This window comes from Urocitellus parryii, unplaced genomic scaffold, assembly GCF_045843805.1.
Source record: "Urocitellus parryii isolate mUroPar1 unplaced genomic scaffold, mUroPar1.hap1 Scaffold_88, whole genome shotgun sequence".
NCBI classification, from domain to species: domain Eukaryota; kingdom Metazoa; phylum Chordata; class Mammalia; order Rodentia; family Sciuridae; genus Urocitellus; species Urocitellus parryii.
The window spans coordinates 193518-219484 of NW_027554213.1; the positions used below are offsets into that span (position 1 = coordinate 193518).

A 25967-nucleotide genomic window follows, 5' to 3' on the forward strand; every position below is an offset into this window, starting at 1 on the left:
AAGCCAGCCTCAGCCATAGTGAGGCACTAAGCAACTCAGTGAAATCCTATTTCTAAATAAAATATAAAATGTGGCTGGAGATGTGGGTCATTGTTCAAGAGTCCCTGAATTTAATCCCCAGTACCTCCCACCAATAAAGCTGGTTTAACCAATCAAATACAGACTGTGTGCAAGTAAGGGTGTCATGTTTAGGAAAAGAGATCCCAGCATCCTCCTTGACTCAGGAAGGAGCTGAGTGAGCCCTCTAGAGCAAATCCTGATGTTTCAGTTAGCCAAAGTAGACAGAAATGAAACCATTGAGAAAATAAGCAATTGAAAAAATTCTGTTAATCTGATACAATATCATTTTTCTTTACCAATGAAAAAAGTATTATACAAACTATGATTATTATTTAGGTATATGTAAGAACATCAGAGAAGAAGAAGAAAAATCATTGTATTTGTATTTGGTATAAATAAAAATAGATAATAATTTGAGAAGATAATGACAGGTAGAGAAATTTCATATAGAAAATACAGGCAGGAAACAAAAGACTCTTCAATAAATTTTGTTCATACATCTATGAATATGCCAAAATAAGCAACACAATTACATAATTAAAATTCTCAAATAAAATATTAAAATATGGAAATATTGTTTATTGAAAGAGAAATGGCTTGTATTGATATAAAATATAAAACTCTAACTTAGCAACTTATAAGGTTTATATGCAAAATCGGTGTTATAACACTCAATCAACGTCTTTTGGCAAATACAAAAACAAAACAAAACAAACAAAAAAAAAACAAAAAAAAATTTAATTTTCTGGAATGAACCAGGAGTAACTTAAGATGATCTGGGATATAACAATTTTCCATGACCATTTTCACCCAGATTGCTGCTGAACTCTCAGGACAGGATGGGCATTGACGTGAGCAGGAACACAGCCCAGGTTGTCCCTGTCTCTAATCCTGCAATCTAGCCACAGTGGCTGGAAACCTGGACAGGATCCAAGCTGACTCTGCCAGGAGCCAGGTGTCCTGGAGTTTCTCAGGCTCAGGGTCTTCTCCCAGCAAGATGGGGTTAGAGCAGCACTAGGCAAACTGTGCCTTCAGGGTCCTGAGGCCAGTGGCAGAGCTGACCTGTTATTCCCACAGTCTACTCAGAGCTGTCCACTCTCCCTCCTGGGTCTTTGCCAAGGGTGCCCCTTTCTCTCACCCCTGTCCACAGGCCATGTACAGCTTGGATCCCTGGGTGTGGAGTGTGGATGTCACAGAGCCTTATCATGACAGGTAGGCGCTCACATACACCAAAGTTACTCTGAATATGCATATTTCTGTGCATTGACCAGGTTTAGGACTTTCTGTCACTGCTTCTCTGTTCAGTCCATAGATATTTGGTTCAGATAATTCCTTGCTATGGGTGGTGTTGAGTGATGACTGGAGGTTTGGCAGGTACAATGGTTTCTAACAACTGGTTGCCTTGCAAAACCCTTTCTTAACATAAGTGAAAATAAAATTGAATCCAGACATTGTCAAGGGTCCACAGGGGTGGAAGTTTCTGGCCCACTATGTGGGCTTTGCTGTCAAGTGTGTTCTGTGACCTGATCCATGACAGGAAGCACACTGAGCAGATTGGGAATGAAAAGGTGTCATGGGGAGAGAAAGGGGATCCAGCTGAGAATGCAGAGGGTAAGATATGGCATCAAGTGTTTATAAAGTTAACCTGGGTGTGGTGGAGCTCACCTCTAACCCCAGGTACTCAGAATGCTGAGGTAGGATAATTTGTTCAAGGTAAGCCTGGGCTTCTTAGGGAGAACCTGACTTAAATAAGACTCAAATTGGGTTATAATGGAACTCGGGGTTATGACTCCATTGTATCAATCCCTGGTACTGAAAAAATAAATTTAGAAAGTTCACATTAAATACACTGAGCAGTAAATATTATTAAAAATTAATTTTCATCAGAAAATAATGTTGAGTAGCCTATGCTGAGCAATGGAATTATAGACAAGCCTGATCTAGAGGAGGAAAAGCATCTGAGATTCTGAGACAGGAATGAACTAGAGAATTTCCATACAAGATTGTGTCTTGGCAGGTCCTGGCTGAGGAGGAGCCTCAAGGACTGAGGTAAACTCTTCTCTCCTCCCTCTGAACCTGCTCCTTAGCTTGCTGAGCACCCCCTGATGGCCCTGGGCACCCTGCAGTGAAGTTTATGTATAGATTCACACTGAGGTCCCCTCACTGTGGCTCTGGCACAGTAATAGATGACTGTGTCCTGGGAAGTCAGGGAGTTCAGCTGCAGGAAAAACTAATTCTTGAACATGTCTCTGGACTTTCACTCAGCTTTTGAAATATGGGCTCTAGTTAGTACCACCATTATTTTATATATACTCTATTCATTCAGCACCTTTACTGGGGGCTGAAGGATCAATCCAGTGCGAGCCATAACCACTAGTTGTGATGGACAATCCAGACACAGGACAGGTGACATATAGGGTCTGTAAGGGCTTCAACAGGCCAGATTCTGACATCTGCAGCTGAACCTGCATAGGACACCTGGGGACAAGGACAGTCACATGCTATCAGTCACCTGTAATCACAACCTCTGCATCAACCCAGGTCAGACACTGGAGACACTCACCTTGGGAAGGTGTGACCAGCTAAAGAAGAGTCTAAGCAGCCTCATCTTTTAGAACACACTCCTGCCTTCCCAGAGACCTCAGCCCTGTGTGAGCAGAGAGCTGTGATCTCCCACAGCTCAGAGGGCATTTTGAACCCAGAGCAGGAGAAGGACTTTGCCTGTGGATGAGGCTTTTCTTACATCTGGAGAGGCTGAGGTCAGGCTGCCCAGGTCCTCTGTGCTCCTGAGGTGTGTCCCTCCTTGGAAACCAAGTAAAGCTTTACCTGTGAGAGGAAATTAGTTGGGTTCAGGGGTGCTGGAAGGCTTTCAGAGGAGAAACCAACATTCCTGAGCTCTTCCTCTCAACAGGAGAGGACAGGATGGAAGTGCTGGGCCAGGTGAGAGTACTGGGAGCAGAGGCAGCTCTCAGCTGCAGCCTGAGGCTGAGAGCCCCTGAGTGCCCCAGAGCAGCAGAGCCAGGCTGACAGCAGACAGGATGGCATGCAGGGCAGGCTGGGTGAGGGAGGAGGCCCAGTCCCCCTCCCTGTGCAGCATCCCTGCAGTGAGACCTGCCTTGCCCACAGCCCAGCATTTGGAGAAAACAGTGGACACTGTCTATAGTGAGGTGGGTCACTGAGAGGGCAGGTGTAGTTGCTGACTTCCTGATGAGGTTCAGGAATTATTCTCCTGCTTGAGTGAGCACAGCACCCTAATAAGACATGTGGGCTCCTCTCCTTATTCCCTGTGGTGTTGACCATGAACTTCCTGCAAACACTGAGCCTGCAGCACCCACCTCTTGGTATTGGGGTGGCTCAGATAAGACCTGCTGGTCTCCAGGTTTTCACCAAAAAGCCAGGTGTGCCATTATATGTACTTTCCAAGTCCTAGCAAATCATCTGATTTAGAAAGCTATTCTTCAAGTTAGACCATCACAGCAATGCACCTAGACCCTTGGCATGACACTCTTTTCTCCTCCCCTCATCCAGGTGTAAACCAGTGGGTTCTAGCACCCAGTGTTTTACTTGGCCCTACCTGAGATTTCATGTCCATCTACTACATTAACATCATGCTCACTTATGGCTCTCTTTCATTAAGCTATGATCAAAATATCGTAGATCCAATATTTTGGTCTCGCAGGCTCCTTGACTTCCTCTCCCATAACGTGGGTTGCTTTGGAACTGTCCTGAGTGGCCTCATGCTCAGTTCAGGTGATTTCTCCTCCTACTCATGGATGATTGACATTGGTGACCTGTTGACACTAGAGCCTTGGCCAAGATTTCTGAGTCACAATTGAAAAAAAAAATTCTGTTTCTCACATTCTTTCTGTGTAAGGCACATCCCAGTGTTCTTTCACATCTGAAGTCCAGGGATTCATAAAACATAATTCTTGGGGACAATTTGAAATAATAAAATCACAATGCAGAGACATTGCAGGGAACATGGTCCTCCATTGCTGGTCACAAAAATATTTGTTCACAGCATGAAACAGAAACAAGAGGATGGGTAGAGGGAACCTCCTGGGAATGGATGTCTGGGGGGAATTGCCTTCCCAGGCAGTTAATGTCCATGGATAACAGCAAACATACTATAGGTTTGATTGCAAATTTGACCTGGCTACCAGGGCTGTGGAGGAAAGTTGGCCAGAAATTATATTGGTGACTACCTGTAAATTGCTTAGCTGCTGCCTGAGTATATATACAAGGTAACTGTGCAATAAAATCAGAACTGCTTCTTTCTTGGTCTCCAAAGGTCTTGATTAGTGACTCTGCAGCCATAATCTCCTCTACCCTGTACCGTGGACTTCCTTCCTGGGTGAGGAGAGCCCACGGACCCAGGAGACTAGGAGTCAAGCTACTATGGGACCAGTTTCCACTCCTCAGTACTGATCCACAGACCTAATATCATCAGAGAATAGTGATGCACACACACCAATGTTATAGCAGCATAGCTCCAGGAGCCAGGTGTAGCACCAGCCAGGTGCTGTCCACACAAGAGTGGACAGAGAAAAATGTGACCTGCATGCCCAATGGAGTTCCCACAGCAACAAGAAAGAGAGAAATAATGTCACTTCTTGGAAAATGGACTGAATTGGGAACATGATGCTTGGAGAAAAAAGTAAGACTCACCAAGTGAGGTAATGAAAGATGTTGTCACATGCAACAGTTACACTCAGGGCAACCCACCAATCCAATACCAGGGGCTCTTCTGGAACCTCACAGAAAGTAGGAACAGAAGGAGGAAATACTCCTCAGACCACCCCTCCTTGTCCTCAGGAACAGCATCCTGGGCTGAAGAGAAGAGTCCAGAACAAGAGTCTGAGTCCTCAGAGGAGAAGCATCACAGGGAGTTGGCAACAGGGAGAGGCAGGTTTCTGTGGTGGGTGGGAGGTGATAATGTGGGCCAAGACCACCTCCCCACTGCAGTAGGGACAGACAAGGGCCTCCCTAGGGGCCCTTCATGTGAGCCCAAAGCCAGACTGGAGAGAAGCTCAGAGCAAGTCCCCTAAGGCAATCCCAGCCTGGAATAAAATTTATCAGGTTACAGAGCTTCAGGTGCAGAAAGAAGTAGGGGAGCTGGATGTCATTTAAGGAGCCAGGAACCAGATGTGAGGGGATCAAAGCACAGGGTGGTTCCAAGGAATGTTTTCATAAGACAGAAACCAAATGCTATTGAGGGCCCCATACAACAGAAATCTCCAAATACAGAGTGGACAAGGTTCAAGATGATATATATAGAACACTTAGAAAAAAGCAGGTCTGGGGCTGGGGATGTGGATCAAGCGATAGCGCGCTCGCCTGGCATGTGTGCAGCCCAGGTTCGATTCTCAGCACCACATACAGACAAAGATGTTGTGCCCACCGATAACTAGAAAACAAATATTAAAGATTTTTCTCTCTCTGTCTCTCTCTTTTAATAAAAAGCAAAAAAAAAAAAAAGAAAAAAGGAGGTTAAAGTAATTTTCTGAAATTATAATAAATTATAATAAAACACATGAAATCCAACAAAATGCCTGTCTGCTAACATAAAATCCAAGCCAAGCCCAACAAGACAGGACACTGAGATCAGAAAAGAGGACAAGAGGGACATGAAGCAGTCTCAGCAAGTTGTGTGAAACACAACATACACTATGAATGCTTATTCTGGTTTCAATATGTATTCCACTGTTATATCACAAATCTAATGTATATAACTTTGTCCAAACATTCTACTCAGAAAAGCAGGCTTAAGCTATAGAACTCAAACTGTCTGAAAGTGAAGGGCACCATATTTAGGGAATGGTATCTCAGCATCCACCAGGGCTCAGGAAGAAGCTGAGCAAGATTCCCAGAGTAAGTTCTGAGTTCTGAATGAGGCAAAGGAGACATAAACTCAACCACTAAGGAAAAAAAATTAATGAAAAAATTCTATGTTTATCAAATGCAAAATCACTTCTCTTCACCAATGAAAACAATATTGTACAAGGTATGATTGTTAGTTAGGTATACATGAAAACATCAGGGATATACAGCAAAAGAAAATCATTGTATTTGTATTTGCTATGAAAAAAATAAATTATAATTTGAGAAGATGATGATAATGCTCAATATAAAATATTACAAATAATTAAAAATATAAAAGTTTTGTTGATTGAAAAAGAAATGGGTTCCACTGATATAAAATATAAAACTCTAAGTTACTTAGAAACTTATCTATTTTGTATACAAAAAAAGTGTTATGACTCTCAATCAAAATTTTTTTGGGAAAAAAATCAATTAAAAATAAAATCTTTGGGAAAAAGCACAATAATTTAAATTTATGAAGTGAAGCAGGAGTTGCCTGGGAGTATTGTGGAACTAAATATTGGTGATGCTCATCCTCACCCAGACTGGAACTGGACTCTCAATAGGGTGGGCACCTATGTGTCCCTCTCTGTGATCCTGAAATCCAGCCACAGTGGCTGGAAACCAAGGCACTGTCCTAGGTGCCTCTGCCCAGCAGCCAGATGGCCGGGGGCTTCTCAGACTCAAGATCACCTCATAGCAAGATGGAGTCAGGGTGGCTCTGGGCACAGTGTGTCTTCAGGGTTCTGAAGCCAGTGGCCCCACTGGCCTCACTTCTGGGTATGGAGCTGAGAAAGCTCCTGAGCATGTCTTCCTCTGGTGCTGGTTACTCTTGACCATCCAGGTGGAGCTTTCCCTGCTTACCCCTGACACTGTGGGGGCTCGCTCTCTCCCCTATCCCTAGGACAGCTGAGTCCTGCTGCACCAGTCCAGCACTCCCTCAGCATCACTGTGGGGAATTCAAAGTGTCTCTCAAATTCTCTGTGTCTGTGGAAGGCCCCAGCCTGGATATCACTGTGGAGAAGTCCCTCATGGTTCTGCAGGAGGGCTCAAACACAGTGCTGAGAGCAGAAAAGTACCCGGGAGCCCCCTTACCCTGGTTATCTCCTCTTCTTCCTCTGGCTGCTAAAGGCTCTTCTCTCTGGAGGGATCAGGCTCCATAAACTCTGTCTGTGACATGGGCCAGGCTGCCCTGTGCTGAACTATGGAGCTCTCCTGTGTCTCTGCAACCTGATGACAGCAGAAATTCTGATAACTGGTTGGTTTCAGAGACAGTACTTGGAATCAGGCCCTCCCTTAGGAACCCTTGATGATGGGCCTGAGCTGCGACCTTTGTGTGTCCTAGTATGAGCTGGGTCCGGACCCCACTGTCCATTTTGCCTCACTCTGAATCCAGAGTAGAAAGTCTACTCTGTGACTGATTGTGTGTCTCAGAAAGTGCTGTCAACAACTCTGCAGAGGGCTCTGGATATTGTGTGTTCCACTGTGAGGTCACTCACAGGAGCAGGTGTGGCCACACCCTGTGCTTATGCATGGTGAATCTCTGCTCCCTTACAGTGATGACTTTTGAATGTAGAATTGAGAGCAGATGAACAGGATTATAAATCTAGAAAAGATCCATGGGGAGACTCTGAATTGAGGGGAAGCCCCAGTGGGAATCCATTTGAACCTCCCTCTTCAAGAGTTCAAGTTGGAGCCTGTGATATAGGGCTCTAAGTGGCCCTGGTGTTCCTGGCACCCTGAAAAACAAGGAAACAAACATTTTTGTCAAAGATATCATAGAAATATACAAACTGAATTAAAAAGGTATTAATTGCCTAGGACCCAGGGGGATAGAGAAAAAAAGCCTCAATACACAACAAGAAACCAGTCCTCAACCACTCTCTGCCCCTGCTCCTGTCCTGACCCTGAGATTCTTATTGCTGAGCGCCCCCTGCTGGTCTTGGTCACAATGTGGGAGGTTTGTTTCTGGGCTTATACTAAGGACCCCTCACTGTGTCTCTGGCACAGTAATAGGTGTCCTTGTCCTTGGCTCGCAGACTACTCATTTGCAGGTACTGCAGGTTCTTGCATTTGTCTCTGGAGATGGTGAATTGGCACTTCACTGAGTCTGGGTAGTAGGGGCTAACACCATTTTAGTTAAATTGTCAAAACATTACAGGCCCTTCCCTGGAGCCTGGCAGATCCAGTTCATCCAGTAGCTGCTCAAGGTGAATCTAGAGGCTGCACAGGAGAGTTGCAGTCCCCCCCCCAAGGGCTGCACGAGGGCTCCCCCAGACTCCAACAGCTATATATCCACTTGTCACCTGCAAACACAGAAGCATCCTGGTCAGGACACTTTCACTCATACACTCATTCTCTCACTTCTGTCCACTCACACACTCAGGGTATCTGGTTCTCAATTATTTACCTTTTAAGACAGCCACCAGGAAAACCCAGCTGAGCACACTCTCCATGCTAATTGTCCTTGCAGTGACCAGTCAGGAGTGGGCCATGGAGCAAGCACAGGGACTGCATACATGGTCTCAAGCCCAGGGCTGTGTCAATGGGTAAGGAACCTGCCACTCACACACCTAGAGCAGACAGTGCCAGGCTGCCCCTGTGTCTCCATGGTGATTTGGCCATGATCAGGACCTGTACCTGAGGGTGAGACAGGAAAGGAGAGGCTCTGGCCATGGGCTTCTATTGAGTGAAGTAGGCTACAGCCCTGAGAGAATTCAGACCTCTCCATTTCTCCCATTTTCCATGCCCAGCATCTTTTTTGTCCTGTCCAGGGAATATGGTGAAAGAAATATATGGAAGTGGATACGTGGTCAAGAACAGGAAAGACTTGAAAATTGGAGCAGTGTTCTTGTATCATCTGGGGCCTGAGACCAATTATAGCTAGCTAAATATCTATCTATATTTCTATGTATCTATTATCTATCATCTATCTTTCTCTGTGAATCATCAATCATCTATTATGAATATATTATTTATCATCATTTTCTTATATTTATATCAGCTTTGATAAATTATTTTGTCACTTATTTATATTTGTATATCATCTTTTATCATTTCCTTGTTATCTGTCAATGAAATACCTTATCTGTCTACCATGTATCTCTCTATTTGTCTGCCCTCTGTCTGTGCATATCTATCTATCTATCTATCTATCATCTGTGACCTGTTCCTCCCTTCCTGCTCCTGGGCAGTGCAGGACCTGCGGAAACAGCATCTCACTGTCTGGAACATGTGTCTTGTGATCCTCCTGGGCACACAGCTACTGCCCATGCTGCTGCTGCCCTGTCTTTCTCAGCATGTCCACATCATCCACAGATAGAGAGAACAACTGACACCCTGGGCCAGGCTCCCCAATGGCCTGCCCCTGAGACCTTCCACCATGTCCCCACTGCACTACTGAGGTCATATCCCAGCACATGTTCCTGTGTGGTGCAGAACATGTGAGAACCATGAGGAGGAAGTGCGTCTGAACTTAAGGGTTTGCTGTAGATCCCCACTCTCCAGCTTATCCAAATGAGGGCCAACCAGAGGTCTCTCAGATGGCGGGGGGGATGCCCAGACTGCCCACCTCTAGTCAACATCACACTGCAAGCTTTAGCAATAGCAATTTACAGGACAGGGAAGCAAAGGCCCTTCAAAGTGGGAAGGAACTTCAGTTTTAGATGACCCAATTTTATATACATAAAAAGCTAAAGAGGTCCCTGCCCCTCTCTGCATATGGCTGCTGTTGCCCTGGGCTGCTGTGAGCTCCTTAGCTGGCCTCGCCTCCTCAGCAGTGGCGGCTTCCCCGTTGTAGCCGCGATTCTCAAGGAAAGGGAACCAGGCGCAAGTCCTGGGGGGAACCGGAATAAGAGATCACCAGGGAGGCCCGGATCCCCGGCAACCCAGCGCTCCCTTCAGAAGCTCTACCCTCTGCCCTGGGCCCGCTGTTGTTCAGGCTGGTCTTCAACTCCTGGGCTCAAGCAGTCCTCTTGCCTCAGCCTTCCTGAGTAGCTGGGAACAGAGCACTGTGGGAGATAATTATGAAAAATGAAGCACTGCTGGAAATAGTCCTCATGCGGAACACCATCAGGTACTAGTGATCCCAGCAAACCCCACTGCACAAAGGACAGCGTATCCCGTGGTGGTGAAAGTGGAAAATGCTTTACCAAAGACCAAGTAGTGGGAGTTCTCAGCATTAACAAATGTAAAAATTACTATGAAGTACTTGGAGTTACAAAAGATGCTGGTGATGAAGATTTGTAAAAAGCTTATAGAAAGCTTGCTTTGAAGTTTCATCCAGACAAAACTATGCATCTGGAGCAACAGATGCTTTTAAGAAGATTGGAAATGCTTCTGCTTTTTTAAACAATCCAGAAAAAGGAAAACAGTGTATCTCACAGGCAGTGAAGAACAAGCATGTAATCACCAAGACAATGGCAGATTTAATTTCCATAGAGGCTGTGAAGCTGATATAACTCCAGAAGACTTGTTCAATATATTTTTTGTTCAATATATATTTCCTTCAGGTAGTGTACACTCATTTTCAAATGGCCGAGCTGGTTATAGCCATCAACATCAGCATCCACATAGTGGACATGAAAGAGAAGAAAAAGAGGAATCGGAGGTTTTTCTGTGTTTATCCAGCTGATGCCCATTACCCTACTGATTCTTGTGTTATTATTAGCCAACTGATGGTCTCCAATCTTCCTTATTCCTTATATCCCAGATCTGGATCAGAGAAAACCATTAAAATGCAAACAGAAAATTTGGGCCTTGTTTACTATGTCAACAAACATTTTAAAAATGAATATAAAGGAATGTTATTACCAACGGTAAAAAAAAAGTGTAGAAGAAAATTATGTGACTAATATTTGAAATAATTTCTGGAAAGAAAGCAAAAAACAGATATGCAGTATGCAGCAAAAGTATACCGTGATGATCGACTCCGAAGGAAGGCAGATGCCTTGAGCATGGACACCTGTAAAGAAGTGGAGTGGCTGACTAGCCTTTATAAAGGAGGATGAACTGGAATTTGTATTTATACCTTTCAGCATGCTCTTTATCTCTTTTGTAAATTTAATTTCATCATGAAAGCTGAAAAAAAAGATTTGATATTAAAAACTGAACTGAATAGTTGGTTCTTGAAATCTTGGGCTGTTTATGACCTATTGGTTCCTTTAAATAGTAAGAACTGAGAACTGAAATTAAGATTTATGTTTCTGCAATTATTTTCATTTTAAAAGCTTATATGATTCCTCAATAAAAATGCTTTGAGAAAGGATTTTCATACCTGTAGCAATTCAGTTTTAGTGATTCTCTCTCTTTTCCCTCATGTAAATATTTATGGAATGATCATTTTGTGTACATACAGATTACTGCCTTTTACTTAAATTCTTTTAGTGTTTAGTTCCATAAGACACTTCCTTAAAAAAAAAAAAAAAAAAAAACCAAAAAAACCTAAAGAGTCCACCTTGAATGTTACAACTGACAAACTGGTAAAGTCACAAAATACAAAGTTGCCATGCAAAATGTGACATTTTATACATCAAAAGTAACCATGTTGTGGGCTGGGGATGGGGCTCAAGAAGTAGTGAACTCGCCTGGCATGCATGGGGCATTGGGTTCGATCCTCAGCACCACATAAAAATAAAATAAAGATGTTGTGTCTACCGAAAACTAAAAAATAAATATTTAAAAATTATCTCTCCTCTCTCTCTCTCTCTCACTCACTCTCGCTCTCACTCTCTCTTTAAAAAAAAAAGTAATCATGTTGAAAAATTCAAGAAATAGTCCTATTCAAAATTGCTACATAATTATCTAGAATTAAATAATCCAAAAAAATGAAATATATCCATTAGGTAAACTCTAAATTCGTTTAAAGCAATTGAAGATAAAATACAGAAAAAGTGGAAAGATATCCCAATTCATGGAATTGGAGTAAAAATACTGGTGATTGTACACACCCCATGAAACCACCTGAGGATTCAATGCATCCTTTGCCAAAGTTCCTGTGACATTCTTTACAGAAAGAGAAAGCATAAACTTAAAACTCACAGAGAGCCAAAGAGAAACTGAACATGCAAAGCCACCTTCACCCAAAATAGCACTGCCTGGTCTCATCTCTACCTGCACATCAACATGTACCACAGGTGACAGCAGCCTAGAGAGCTGGCCCTGCACTGAACCCACACACAGATGCAAGGAGATTTTGATGACAGGGTGCAGCCACACACATGTAGTCCACTGGGTCTAGCAAAAAGGTCAGGAATCCTTATTGGAAGGATGGTTCTTTACTGAATAGCTCTGGGAAAACTGGACAACCACAGGCAGGAGATTAGAATTAGACCCCCACTCTCACCAGGTAAAATCTCAGCTCCAAATCAATGCAAGACTTACACACAGGTCCTGAGATGTCAAAGCCATGGAAGAAAACTTAGGAGACACTGAAAGGTGCTCACACAGGAGGAGAAATAAGATAAGAACCTAAAAACAAAGGCCATAGAGTAAAAGTGGACAGATCAAGCAGCAGGATTCTCCACAGCAAAGGAAGCTACTGACTGAGGAGAAAATCTACACACTAGCAGAAAATTTATTTGGAAAGCTGTTGCTCCAACAAGGGTCAGAAATGCAGAATGAGTGGGAAAAGCCAACAGTTCAGTAGCCAAAGATAACACAGAGCAAATACCCCACAGTTTACTGCACTTGGGTAAATTACCTATGTTCACATCTATCAAAGATCACATAGAAATAACACAAATAACTTATCAAATGCTCAACATCACAAATCACCAGGAAAACGCAAACAAAACCACAGGGAGATTTCAATCCTCCCTGATGAGATGGCTCCTTGAAAAGGAGGAAGATAACAAATGCTCACAGTGGAAGGGGTCAGGGTACTACTGGGAATGTAGACTGTGTCATGGAGAACACTGTGAAGCTTCATCAGAAATAAAATCAGGTCTCACCCATGATGTAGCCACCCAGGTACTGAGTGTTTTTCCATAAGAAATGTAATCTGTACATCAAATAATTATTGGAAAACCATTGATTATTGAAACACATTTCACAATCAACAAAGGAGTCATTCAGGGGTAGATGGATGAAGAACATCCACTATGCACAGACCAGGAAATATTTTATAGCCAAAAGAATGACATCCTGTCCTTCCTGGCCCTGGGCATGGCCCTGGAGCACATGGTCCTAGCTGAAATGAGTCAGGCAGAGGGAGACCATCACCACACCATCACTCATGTGGGTAGCCTACTGCAGCAGGTCCTGGAAAGAGAGAGGACAGTGGCCTCTGGAGATGGGAAGGTGCAGGGAGGGTGGGGGTGAGGGTGGGTGGTGAGGGCCACGTGCAGAGAGGGCCTTGTCCTGGGGCTCTGCAGCTCACAGGGCACTTGTGGCCCACAGCCAGGCTGTGCTTCACAGTGAGTGGGACAGAGCAGCTGGTGGGCTCCCCAGACTCAGGAGGGACAGGTGATGGACAGCTGGGCATGCCCAGCCTGGGACCCATCATGGCACCTGGCACCCTTTGTGTCAGGGTGCTGTCTCCTCTGCCTCACAAGACTTTACAAGGTTTTAATGTAATCATGAAAATAAAGCTGGAATGGCCAGCTGTGTGTCTGAGGGAAAGAAATGGTGACATTCACAGTGATGTTGATGATCAAACACCCTCATGTGTGAACAACATTATACAACACATCATTATTTATTCAGATCCTTCAAAATGTATTACACTCTCAAGTCCTAAATCTAATTTGTATAAGTACATCCATGTATTATACTCAGAGAAACAGGCTTAAGCCATCAAATACAGGCTGTCTTCAAGTTAGGGGCATTGTGTTTAGGGAAAGTGATCACAGCATCCACCTGGGTGAGGAAAGAACTGTGTGAGAATGCAGAGCAAGTCCTGAGGTTTCAGTGAAGGAAAGAAGACAGAAATCAAACCATTGGGGGAAATAAATCATTCAGAAATGCCCTCTGAATGCAATTGGGTTCTTTTTAGTCATTAAAACACCAACATTTGTACAATGTACAATAAGAACCTCAGAGACATATAACAAAGGAAAACTGTTGTGTTTTCTTTCTTTTTTTTTTTTGGTCAGTTAATATTTAATTTTAATAATACCTGTTATGTTTGAAGAGTAGCAATGCACGAAGAAAAGAATCCTCTGTGAATGTTTACACCCAGTGTGAACACATGCTTTAAATATGCAGTGGGGAAGGAGAGAATTCACAGTTAACAAAGCTAAAAAAACTCTTGTTATAAATTACACAAAGCATATAAAAATATTTCTCTGAATGCATAGATTAAGACTTTAAACTCACCTACCAGCAACTGTGCAGTCTAATCCCACTGCCAGAGTCACTGACCACAGAGGATTCTATGGAGAGAGAGGTCAAGGTAGGGCAGAGCCCTTGCTCCCTCTGCTTCTGAGCCTGGAGAACAACTCTGTAGGCCACCTCCTAACCAAGGGCCTCCACTGCTTCTGAGAATCTCTAATTAATCTAGGTGGCTAAAAGAGTTTTAACCCCAGTAATTTAGACATGAATTAATACTGAACCATTTCTTGAAGGATAGAACCATAGTTAATTGTATCAGTAAGTTGTAACTTTTCAAAGTGAAGGAAGAGGTTAGTACATCTAGATAATGTAGTTTCTGATTGGTTGAAACACAAGGGAGGTTTCTTTAAAGCACTTAAGAGAAAGTAGGTAATAAAGTAACCTTCACTATGCTATGCACACTCCACAAGGATAAGTCACCAGCAGTAAGGGGGGAGGGGATACAAGGAAGTCATTAAACAGAGTGACTCCAAGAAGTTGGCCTTGAGGAATATCTCAGCCTCATTTCAGTACTTAAGCAGCAGCAGGAGGCCATTATCTTAGTACAACATTCTCTTCCATTGACATCTTCTGCACCTTCTTACTCAATTATAGTGTTCTAATAAAATTAAGTTAACACAATCAGGAAGTTAAGTTTCTTTGGAAACTATAGGCACTATGGGGAGAAAGCTTCTTAAGACAGCAGGGATGCTCTCCAACAGCTGGCTTCAACCCCTGCTCTCCTGTCTACCTGGGCAGCTCTGATTTCTAAAGCTAAGCTGTTTGTTTCAACGAGACAGTAGCTTTTCTTTTACCTTAATGATGCTGAAGAAAATGAAAAGAATCCTCAAATGCATTCTTGAACAAAATTCTTATGCCATGCTCAATAGTTTAATCAGGTAAGTTTTGTTTTTAAGTCTGGTAGACTCACAACTGATTTTGTTGAGTGGATTGGTGGTGGCAGTAGGGGGAATCCCTAAGATCAAACGATTTGTTTTAAAAAGCAACAGATTTCAGAGTTGTGTAAAAATCCTAATAATTTCAAAATAACCTTTATCTTTGTTACAAAAATAAAGATGCTAACTCCTTTAGTTCAATTTCCCACAATAACCTGTAAAATAGCAACAGATTCAGGCTCAAAAACTGCTTTTCATTTCTAGTGGAAAATGAGAATGTAGAACACGGACTGGCAATGCTTGTGCTCTTCTCAAACAGTGCAATTAAATACATTGATGACAGGAATCGCCTCAGTAAAAATGCAGTGGCTTTTTTAGAAAGCCTCAGAGAGCCCTCTAGTGACCGTGAAGGGGAGGTAAAGCAGAGATGATAGTGGAGACAGAAGCAGTTGTGAGTGTTCGCAAAGGAAAAGTGGGGGAGGGGAAGCTTTTGGTTAACAGCCTATTTACAATTAGGTAACTGTATACTTAAATACTTTTCACCTGAGTAACATTTATAAATATGTTCTAAGAAACCTCACAGCACAAGTCACACCAAAATCCCTTTGTCCAGTACCCGTGCTTTCCCCAGTCTTCCTCTCTAGTCAGTTTGCAATTTCAGGAGAGTCATGAGCATGCAACACTAAGAAAGGCACGCCCGGCCCTTCAGGTGCACTGTCAACAGGAGTGGCCGGAAATAGGTTCTGTGCTCTCTCAGCTTCTGCTTAGACAACTCTCTTACATTCTGCACATAAAACACACTGGATATAGAACCTCCGGCTTCTGCCTCTCCAGACCACTTCTCAGCTGTTCAGAGCTTCAAGCAATAGGTTTATTGTGCACCAAGAGGCTTGGAAGAGTGGCACCGCTGCTGGGGGACAGGGGCTTCTTGCCTTGGCAGAACAACGATGTTAGTGTACACTACGCAGTGGCACCAGGGGACCTCGTGGGCATCCGAGGCTTTTGGATCAATGGCTTGTCCTTGCCCCAGAGGTGACATACATTGTCACAATACTCAGCGATAAAAGTCCCTGCTGCATTAGTACGTCAGTTTTGAAGCTCTCCTGTTGTAGCAAGGCCTTTCAGTCAGTGTGGACGCAGCATTTCTGAACAGAAAATTGTTTTCACTTTTCATCAGAACCAGTTCCAGCTCCTGGAAATCTTGGAGTCGAGCGACATCTTTGTCCTTTCTTAGCAGCGTATTTGGTAAATTTCTGATCTTCTCCACTTGATCTGGATTAACACCCAGCTCACAGCAACTCACTCTGAGCAGTTCTTGGTATGTAAGCTCTTGTCGGTCCAGTTCAATTTCAATGAAATCATTTTCTCTAAGAGATGGGTTCTGAATCCTTACCTTGAGTACAAGCTCTTGCATATTAAATGAAAATGTTCCAGTAAAAAAAAAAAATGGCTGGAATGCTGGCTCCGGTCCTGTATAAGTCCCATTTTGAGGCTCCAGAGTCACTGGTGGCTTAGATGGGACAGAAGAGAAAAGGGAGCGGGTCTGACTCACTGGTGGCTGACAAACAGGACCAGGTTTTGTGCTTTCTGGTGTTCTGAGTATGGCAGGGGGGGCAGTCACATCACCGTTCTGAACAAGTGCCAAAGAAGGGTGGTCCCGGGGAAAGGCTCCTAGCAGGGTGGGTTCCCCAGGGGGCAGCAATGGAGGTGAGCCATCTGTAGGGGGGGATACTGGGGGTGTGGAGGAGCCCCCATTCTGCAACTGGGCTGAATCCTCTGCTCTGGGAGTATAGATAAAAGGGAAGGCTGGGTTGGCCAAATAATTGGGAACAAAGGGCAGTTCTGACTCCTTCTTCAGCTGAGGAAGGGTGTCGTCATCATTATCATCTTCTTCCACTCCCATGATCTTCCTGATTTCTCTCCTTGATGTTAACTGCACTGGCATTTCCCCTTTTGTGGTAAGAATCTCTTTGTCAGCACCTGACTGTAACAGGTATAAGACCATCTGACCATGGTTGCGTTTACATGCCCAGTGTAAACAAGTCCAGCCGTTGACCTCATTTTGGGAATTCACATCAACCCCGCTCTCCACCAGTTTCTGCACCTCCCGAATGTCCCCCAAGGCCGCGGCCTCCCGCAGCCTTTCCTGCTGCTCCTTCTGCTCTAGGAGGGCGTTCATCTTCCACTCGGCCGCAGGCCCCCCGCCGCCCCGCCCTGGCCTCTCAGCGCCGTCGCCGCCTACGCGGCCTGCTCCCGGCCATGGGGAGGGAGCGCTGGGCTCGGCTGCCCTGCCCAGGCCCGTGCTCCCTCCCGCCCGCTGCCTGCGGCTCCCCAGGTGCTCCTGGCCAGCAGGCACCTGTGTTTTCTTTTAGTATGACCAAACATATATAATAAATTGAAAAGATGATGACAGGCAGAGAAATTTAAGATATACAAGGTACACAGGTAAAATTGCTCTGCTATAAAATTGTGTATATGCATTTAAAACTACATCAAAACGGACTACACAATTTTCATTTTTATAATGCACAAAAAATTAAAGAAATTTTAAAAAATGAGATTGTTAACGATAGATGTAGAATTGACAAGCATTGTTACAAATTTTAGTAGTATAAATTTTAGCCACTAGCAAACTTTATATTTAAAATCAGTGCCATAGCTGTCAACCAGCCCATATTTTTCAAATATTCCCAATAATTTAATATTCTGGAATGAACCCGGAGTAGCTTAGGATGATCTGGGATATCAAAATTGCCACTGTTCATCTTCACCCAGACTGGAGCTGGACTTTCAGGACAGGGTAGACACTGGTGTGAGTAGTAACAGAGCCCAGGGTGTCCCTCTCTGTGACCCTGCATCCAGCCACAGTGGCTGGAAACCCAGGCAGGCTCCAAGCTGCCTCTCCCCAGCACGTGTCCTGGAGCTTCTTGGACTTGAGGTCACCTCACACCAAGATGGGAACAGAATGGTCCTGAGCAGAGCATGTCTTCAGGGACCTGGAGCTAGTTTCAGAGCCACCTTACAGCTCCCACAGTCTCCTACATAACTGACCATGCTCCCTCCTGGGTCTTTGCCAAGGGAGCCCCTTTCTCTTCAAGACCTTTCTCAGGTCACCCCTGTCCACAGGCCATACAGAACTTGGAGCCCTGGGTTTTGGAATTGGGTGTCACAGAGCGTCATCACTAGGATAGACAGCTCACATACATGAAAGTTTATTCTGAATATGCATATTTCTCTGCATTTTAACTGGGTTTAGGCCTTTCTATCACTGCTTCTCAGTTTCGTACATAGCCATTTGGTTCAAATAATGCCTTGTTGTGGGTAGTATTGTGTGATGGCTGGAGGTTTGGCAGCTACAATGGTACCTAACAACTAATTGCCTTGGAAAATTTCTTTTTTAACAGAAGAGAAAACAAAACTGACTCCAGACATTGCCAAAGGTCCCAGGTGTGAAAGGTTCTGGCAGTATGTGGGCTCTACTGTAACATGTGTTCTATGACCTGACCCATAACAGGAAGCACACTGAGCAGATTGAGAATGGGAAGGTGTCATGAGGAGAGAACAGGGGATCCATCTGAGCATGGAGGGGATAAGACATGGCATCAAATGTTTATAAAGTTAACCTGGATGTGGTAGAGCTCACCTTTAATCCCAGGTACTCAGGATGATGAGGTAGGAAGATAACTAATTCAAGACCAGCCTGGGCCTCTTAGAGAGAACCTGTCTTAAAATAAAACTGAGGCAGGGCTAGGATGGAGCTCAGGGTAGGGCCCCCTGATATGAAACCCTGGTACTGAAAAGATAAGTTTATAAAGTTTACGTTGCAGACACTGGGCAGAAAATATCATTAAAAAATTAATGTTCGGGGGGGGCTGGGGTTGTGGCTCAGCTGTAGAGTGCTCACCTAGCACACGTGAAGCCCTGGGTTCGATCCTCAGCACCACATAAAAATAAATAAATTAATTAAATAAAGGTTAAAAAATTAATGTTCATCAAGAAATATTGTTCAGTAGCCTGTGCTGAGCAAGAGAATTTCATACAAGCCTGATTTAGAGAAGGACAAACTTCTGAGATTCTGAGACAAGAAAGATGTAAATAATCTCTATTCATGGTAGTGTTAGGGGGTGTGCTGGCTGGGAAGAAACCTCAGGACATGAGGGGAACTTCACTTTCTTCCCTCTGACCCTGCTCTGGAACTGACCCTGTGTGCTGAGCGCCCCCTGCTGGCCATGGGTGCCCTGCAGGAGGTTAGTGTCTGGGCTCACACTGAGGTCCCCTCACTGTGTCTCTGGCACAGTAATAGGTGGCTGTGTCCTCAGTGGTGAGGGAGCTCAACTGCAGGGAGAACTGGTTCTTGGACGTGTCTCTGGAGATGGACACTCGGCTTTTGAGGGATGGACTGTAGTTAGTACCACCACCACTAGTTATGTACCCTATGTAGTCCAGCCCCTTCCCTGGGGGTTGACGCATCCAGCTCCACCAGTAATCACTGGTTGTGATGGAGTAACCAGAGATAGCACAGGTGAGGGACAGGGTCTGCGAGGGATTCACCAGGCCAGGTCCTGACTCCTGCAGCTGCACCTGGCACAGGACACCTGGGGACAAAGACAGTCATACCCTGTCAGTCACCTGCAGCTACAACCTCCCCATGGATACAGATCTGACACTGGGGACACTCACCTTGGGGAGCTGTGACCAGGCACAGGACAAGACCCAGCAGCCTCATCTTCTAGACCACACCTGCCTTCCAGAGAACTAAGCCCTGTCTGAGCAGAGAGCTGGGAGCTCCCACAGCACAGAGGGCATTTGAACCCAGGGCAGGAGGAGGGATTTGCATGTGGGTGAGGCTCTTCTGATATCTGGAGAGGCTGAGTTCAGGCTTCCCAGGTCCTCTGTGCTCCTGAGATGTATCCCTGTCTTGAACCCAGGTGGACCTTTACCTGTGAGAGGAGAGCAGGTGGTTTCAGGGGTTCTGGAAGGCTGTCAGAGGGGGAGCCTACCCTCCTGAGCCCAGGCTGCCTCTTTCAAGCCCTTCCTCCCTGCACCTGGGAGGGTCTCAGAGTGGCAGGAACATGCCCAGCATGTAAGAGGCCCCAGGTTCACCTCTCAGCCCTGAAGGAGAAGCCCTCAGTGATGACTGAACAGAGCCCAGGGCTGAGGATGGGGTTCCCCACATCCAGGAGAAGAGCCCCCCTTTGTTCTCAGGACTAGTTCTTCTCTTTAATCTCTGTGAGATTTGGGGGCTACAGACTGAGCAGGAGAGGAGTGAGCAGGGTCTCATCCTGCTGTGTGCCCAATGCCCTCCCCCACCCTCTGTCCTGCTTGTCCTCCTGACTGTCCAGCCAATTCCTGTGGACAGCAGTGGGTGGGAATCTGCTCTGAGCTCTTCCCCTCATCTGTCCTGCCCTCTGGTCTCCACCCGGAGAGGACAGCAGGGAGGTGCTGGGCCAGGTGTGAGTCCTGGGAGAAAAGGAAGCTCTCAGCTGCAGCCTGAGGCTGAGAACCACTGAGTTTACTCAAGCAGCATAGCTTGACATCAGACAGGGCTGGCATGCAGGGAAGTATGGGGTGAGGGAGGGAGCCCCAGGTCCAGTTCCTTGTGCAGTGTCACTGCAGTGAGACCTGTCTTGCCCACAGCCCAAGACCTTGCTCATCTCCATGATTTTACCACCTAAATTCATGAGTGCCATCTGGTGAAGTTTCTATGTCCTAGAAAATCTTCTAACTTAAAAAGCTATTCTTCCAGGCGTACTAAAGGGGAGACATCTTCAGATGATCTTAGCCCTGACCTGGGGAATCTGGACTCTTCTTTAGGATTCTCATTCCCACTTCACCTGTGTCAAGTGTGAGACGGTAGACTCCATCCTGCCAGGGCTTCATATGGCCCTGCTTGAGGTAACATTTCCATCCAGTCTCACTTAGGCTGAGCTCTGCATTTCTGTTATGATCAAGGTGCATGGATTCAATATCTTGTCTCTCAATTCTCCTCCATGAGTTCTGCAGCCAGGACTCACGTTGCTTTGGAACTTTTCTGAGTGGCCTCCTTTTCAGCTCAGATGATTCTACTCTAGTTTGTGAACATTGAGAGTGCTGACTAATTAAGACAGGATCCATTGCCAAGATCACTGTGAGTTATAGCTGAAGAAAAACTTCCTGTAACTCATTTGCTTTCTGTCAGCTTTTTTCATCCTTCTTGCCCCTGGGAAATTCTTTATGATGAATGCAAATAACCAAATCCAAATTCACAGACATTGCAGAGAATGTGGCCCTCCAATGTGGTCAGAAGAAATTTTATTCTTAACAGAAGACAGTAAAACAGGATACAGTGAAGGATCTTCCTGGGATTGGGTGTGGGTGGGAAATGCTTTCTCAGGCAGCTCATGTTATGGAAAACTGCAAAACTACAACAGTTTCAAATGTGAGTTTGACCTGGATCCTAGGGACGAGCAAGTCTGACTTGGCCTCCAAAGCTGAAACACTCTTGCTTTAGAAGTCTGGAGCAAGGCTAGCCTCGTGTTCTTATGTTCCTATGATGCTGCTTCAAATCCTCAGGTGTGCCTCTTTCTCTGTGTGCACAGCAAATAAGGAGAAGGAATCACACAATATTTAAAATTCTTTAGACTTATTGATATAGTTATCAAGGCTGAGAATTTAATGTTGAAATTCATGAAAATGTTGAACCTCACAAGTACATGGGCCCAGAGTAGGAAAACAGAATATTACTTACGGATAATAACATTTAACATTTAAGAACTGCAATCAGACAGAGAAATTGGAATTTGTATAATTAGACAAAATATCTTAATACAAACACTCCTCTGGACAGTTCTTTACCTTATCCTGGGGCAGAGCTACCCTTGATAGCCCTGAGCTCCCCCTCCTTGTCCTGAGCTCCCTGAGTCCCCTGAGTCTCCTGCTGATTCTGAGATCCCCTGCTGGTCCTCAGCTTCCTCTGCTGGTCCTCAGATCCTTGCTGGTCCTCAGCTCCCCCTGCTGGTCCTCAGCTCCACCTGGTGGTCCTTAGATCCCCATGGTGGTCTTGAGCTTCCCCTATAGGCAGGTTAGTGACTGGGCGCACACTGAGTTCCCTCACTGGGTGTCTCCCACTGGAATGCACAACCATATCCTCAGGTATTAAGCTGTTGAGTTCTAACGATACCTGGCTCTTGGAAATGTCCCTGGTGATATTGACTCTCAGGAGTATTGATTTCAACCCCTGCAGGTGCAATTGGGAAAGACATCTGGGGAAAAGAACCAGCATATGCGCAGGTACATCAGGGAGTCCTCAGGAACAGCAAGGGGCTCAGGAACAGGTGTGTAATAGTATCTGCTTCCACCACTATATGTTCTTCTAGCATACTCCAGGACCTTCCCAGGATCTTGGCAGATCCAACTCAGACCATAGATGGGAAGTAAGAATCCAGTGATATCACAGGTGAGGGACAGGGTGTGCAAGAGCTTCACCAGGCCAGGTCTCAACTCCTGGGCTGCACTTGGGACATGACACCTGGGTACAAGAAACATCACCTCTTGTTAATCACAATAGCACCTGCATAACCACAACCTTCTCAGGAAATCCTTGTACATTCTCAAAGAGAGGTGTCACCAGGCAGAGGAGCAGCACCAGAACCTCCAGGCTGCAATGAAGAATTAATGAGAAGGAGAGGGGAGCTGCTCAGCCAAGGCTGGGCTTTCAGCTTGAGATTGGGAGCTGCTTTGCATGAGGAAGTCCTAGGGTACAAGTAGGGAGCAGACGGCAGTGCCACCATCTTTCCCAGGAAGAGTGTTTGCCTTGTGCTTCTCAGAGGCACCGGGAGACAAGCTGGGGAGTTCTTTCATGCTTCCTGCTGGTCCTCCTCCTGCCAGCCATCCAGAAATGGGGAGGCCAAGTGTGAAGGGATTGCTAGCATCACACCAATAAGGGATGTTTCCTGCAGGAGTGCACAGCCATGCAGAGGTGAGTTGCAGCCACACAGAAAGGTTCTGGATGAGTGGTGTGGTGTGCTTGTGGGGCTCTTGCAGGTGCAAGGGCAGCATGGTCAAGGGTCAGCTCCCATCCTTGTTCCCCCAGGATCAGTGAGGTCACTGTATTCTGCACTACTCCTGTTTAAACACCTCGTGATGAAGCTGCTCATACCCCTGGGATGCCTGAGATTCTCAAGTTCTCAGAGGATGTCTGAGGCCTGCCTGTATCTGTGCCTGCACAGCTGCACCACCATGAGGACTCTGGGCCTGAAGGTCAGCCTCCTACATTTCTCTCTTCCAGTCTGTCCTCTTCTTATAGAGCCCATAGCAAATCAGGAGATACTTAATGTCCTCATTTGTTTAGTCAGGGGTAGAGTTGGAAAATCATATATTTTAAAGACATTCTAAGAGTGACCAGAACAAGAGGGCAACACAGAAGAGGATTTTGTTCCCATGCAGAGACCAAATGCCTCTGGTTGCTACTGTGACATCACCAGCAGGAAGAGAGTCTGATGTCATCTTCTGTGGGGCAGGAATTAACCTTGATTCCTTAGGCTTCAGAACCACCTGTGGATAGTGAAGGGATCTTGGCACAGAGCAGAGGCTGTGGAGGATCCGTCTGGACAGAGGGCACCACAGGAGGAGAGCTAAGTGGGAACCCTCAGTACCCCATGCTGTGCCCTGGGGAGTAACACTTAAAAGAGGAGGACGGGGTCCCAGCCTTGAGCAGCTGCAGAACCACCTGTGGGAGAGGTCTGGAGAGCAGGGAGGTGGGAAGGACGTTCAGCTAGCTCAAGTGTGTTCAGGGTCCAGGGGACTCACCAGAGGGCAGCCTCCAGGGAGCACTGAGAGTGCAGGGGCATTTCATAGGGGAAAAGGCACTAGGAATGGAGTGAATGTGAGAAGATATTCACCATAAGTCCAGCCTTTTTATAAACCAGATAGATCCTAATGTAACAAGATATCAGGGGTGTAGTAAAAGTCAAAAATCTTTAGAAGAAATGCCAATCACATTGCACACCTAAGAGTTAACATTGGAGAAAAGCCTTTCACATGCAGTGAATGTGTGTTGGGGTTTAAGTGTGCAGAGTTTAGCTCCCTCAGCCTGACACTTTGCAAGAAGCTGTGGCTGTGATTTAGGTCAGCTGAAGGCATGCCTCGCTAGGAGAAGGAAAGGTCCTTTTCCCCTTATCACAAGACACAAGCTTCTGCATGGTTTGGCCTAGAGGAAGAAGCTTCCTGCATACTGGACCTGGGAACAGTACATTCGGGGATTAGATAATGTCTACAAAGAACTTTGGGAGGGTACTTATCAAAAAGAACAGGAACAATCTGAATTTAGCTCTGTGTACCCGCTGAGGCATGATATTTGGGCTATGTAGATGAAATGTTACTGAAGAATTGCTTGCTTTGTTAGAAGAAGAATATAAAAGGAACTTGCAAATAAACCTCAGCATGCAGTTGCAATTGCTGCCTTGGCTCTGCATCCCCTGTGTCGCGGTGATTTCGCGACCCTTACCCAGGGACCCGAACGCACTAGACGTTCACAATTGGCGCCTGAACAGGGTACCCTGCATGATTGTCAGGAAGGGTGAGTTATTTTTCTTTATATTACAGGGTGATGGGACAATCTTCATCTTCTCCTTTTCTATGTATTCTTAGGCATTCACTTGCCGTCTATGGTATTATTATTTCTCATTCTGATATAGAGATGTGTCTTAAGGTGGTCAGGGAATGGAATCCCTGGTTCCCGGAAGAAAGATCTATAGATATGGATAAGTGGAAACGGGTCCATTATAATGTTGAAAAGGCCATGAGGCAAAGGGAAAAAATTCCAATTCGGTTTTGGTCTATCTGGTTTATTTTATATACAATGTTTAAAGCTATGGAGGAAGAAAGATTAATTGGCAATTTACAAAAGGAACTAGCTCCTTCTATTCTAGATCTCCCTCTGGATATTAGTGAAAAGGAGGAGGTAGTAAAAGATACGCAACAATTAACTCATAATTCTTCACAAAATTCTGCTGATTTAATTGATAATGTGACAGAAAAGAAAACGAAAGTAAAAACGACGATTGATGATTGTTCCGTCTTGGAACAATTCAAACTCCTTATGGAGGAGGTTCTGGGATGTCTCAATAAATTAGAAGCTAAAGCGGACTCTAGGCCTTTATTGGGAACCAAGCCCTCTGCCCCTCCGGCTATCAATCCTTTTTTGGCAGCTTCTTTAAAAGCTGTCCAGGAAACGGACTCAGAGCCTTCTGATGATGAGGACGAAACTCCTTTCTTTGCTTTTCCTATAATCAGGCCTGATCCAGTTAATGGACTGGCACATCCACCTCGGTGTGAGGGGATTGAGATTGATCATATTGACAGATTAAAAAAGGCAGTGACAATGTACAGACCTCAATCTCATTATGTAAAAAAATTGCTTAATGCTTTTGCTATTCATTACAATAATTTTGCCCGAAAAATGGGCGCTAGAATCCATGTTGTTTGCATCACCATGGTAACCATGGGGTGCCTGGCCAGAAGAGCGGCTTCCTGGTCCCACCTCCCACACTTTTGCGGGCTTCCAATTGGTTCTTCCACAGTCACTTAGGACTTCTAGTCCCACCTTCCAGCCACTAACCTGTACTACTGTGTTTCAGATTTCTACCGGAGCTGCTCAGAGTCTGTATTTTTAAAAATGCCTACCTGTAAATGCTAACAAAAGATATCTTTTTCAGACAAAATTTAATTCCACAGGTTTCTATGTTACAGTCCTAAATTTAAGCTAATTCTAAGTTAAATAACCTGACTTTTTCCCTATAGTTGTGTTACTGAATAATGTTCTATTGATGAGAGATATCAAATATGCTTCTTTATTTTACT

The 25967-nt window shown here is 45.0% G+C and overlaps 3 pseudogenes; 1 reads left to right on the forward strand and 2 right to left on the reverse strand.

Annotated features, from left to right (window-relative positions):
• The first annotated feature begins 899 nt into the window (after positions 1–899).
• Positions 900–10931, forward strand: LOC144253052 (dnaJ homolog subfamily B member 14-like; annotated as a pseudogene).
• A 4950-nt stretch (positions 10932–15881) lies between these two features.
• Positions 15882–17405, reverse strand: LOC144253058 (ankyrin repeat domain-containing protein 40 pseudogene; annotated as a pseudogene).
• Positions 17406–19376: 1971 nt separating this feature from the next.
• On the reverse strand, positions 19377–19854 carry LOC144253053 (immunoglobulin heavy variable 4-30-4 pseudogene; annotated as a pseudogene).
• Positions 19855–25967: the final 6113 nt, after the last annotated feature.